Below are 1,616 nucleotides of genomic sequence, written 5' to 3' on the forward strand. Positions count from 1 at the left end.
TGATCACGTCGAGGTTGAAAACAACAACTGTTTTTGTTGGCTTCATTCTCATAACTTGCTACTGATAGTTATTCAGCGACATCTCTTCAATAAATTCGTATGCCTCTTCAGGTGTTTTATTGTTTAAAGTTCCACTGGCAGCTGCATCGATCAGTTGCCTTGTTGAGGGGTTCACACCGTTGTAAAAAGTCTGAACCTACAGCCATAGAGGTAACCAATGGTGAGGGCACCTTCTTAATAAGTCCTTGTATCTCTCCCATGCACGATAAAGAGTTTTTAGATCCATCTGCACAAAAGAAGAGATATCATTCCTTAATTTAGCCGTTTTAACTGGTGAAAAATATTTAAGTAAAAAATTTTCGGCCATTTGCTCCCAAGTAGTGATTGATCCCTATGGTAACGAATTCAACAACTGTTTAGCCTTATTCCTTAATGAAAAGGGAAATAACCGAAGGTGAATGGAATCATCAGAAATGCCATTTATTTTGAAAGTATCACAGAACTCTAAGAAGTTGGCCAAATGAGTATTTAGGTCTTCATCCTCCAAACCATCAAACTGAACAAATTGTTGAATCATTTGTATAGTGTTAGGTTTCAGTTCAAAATTATTTGCAGTAATTGTAGGTCTAAAAATACTCGATTCAGCTCCCGTTAAATTAGGCTTAGCATAGTCATACATAGTACGAGGAACAGGATTCTAATTCACTGGATTTACGGCAACCACATGAGGCAGTGGATTATTTTGATTTTCAGCCATCTCATCGGTTGTAATATGGATATCATCCTCTCGCTCTTCCTCAATGTATTGTAGACTTTGCCTTATTTCTCTTCAGTTTCTGTAAGCTGTGCTCTCGATCTCACTGTCAAAAAGCAAAGGTCGTGACGGGTTTCTCCTAGTCATAAACTAGAGACACCTGCTAGAAGCAATTAAAAAGAAAAATTTAGAAAAGAAAAATTAAACTTACAAACAAAAAGTAAATTTCAATAAAAGTAAAAATGGCTAAAGTAATAAAAATGAAGCGTTTCTAATATCTTAGTCCCCGGCAACAGCGCCAAAAACTTAATGGTCACTAAACTAATTACAAATTCAACTTAAGGCAAGCGCACCTATCGAACAGTGGTATAGTTATGGTGAGACCGGAAATATCTTATAATTCAAATAGTAATAAGATCTGTCTTAGGTTTCATCTCCCTTAGGTATTTAGGGAGTTTAGTTCATAATAATGGAAAACATCTCAAAATTGGGAAAACAACAAAACATAAAGAAACCCAAAGAACTTCTAAGGAAATTAAATGGAGATCTTCAGTCTTGAAGTAGATCTTACTTCCGAGCTGATCCTGATGGTTGTCCTTGAGTATTTTCTCCTTTCTACTTTGCGTGTCCCCCTTGATCCTCTTCTAGGATGTTTATATAGAATCTGGAATGCCAAAAATAGCCCAAAAGTAGCCTTTTCCGAATAGAATTAGACTTTGGCTCGATAGGGACACGGCCGTGTACCACGCCCGTGTGAAGGTCCTCAGGCCGTGTGCAATTCTGACTTGGTTTAATGTCGACACGACCATGCCACACGGGCGTGTGGCCTACCCGTGTGTTACACACGGGCATGTGGACTACC

General features: G+C 38.2%; 1 non-coding gene across 1 annotated transcript; it reads left to right on the forward strand.

Annotated features, from left to right (window-relative positions):
* Window positions 1-212: 212 nt before the first annotated feature.
* On the forward strand, window positions 213-319 carry LOC128295849 (small nucleolar RNA R71). Its single transcript, XR_008286398.1, has one exon. It is a non-coding gene; the product is annotated as a small nucleolar RNA R71 (small nucleolar RNA).
* Window positions 320-1,616: the final 1,297 nt, after the last annotated feature.

Source organism: Gossypium arboreum, chromosome 7 (assembly GCF_025698485.1).
Source record: "Gossypium arboreum isolate Shixiya-1 chromosome 7, ASM2569848v2, whole genome shotgun sequence".
NCBI classification, from domain to species: domain Eukaryota; kingdom Viridiplantae; phylum Streptophyta; class Magnoliopsida; order Malvales; family Malvaceae; genus Gossypium; species Gossypium arboreum.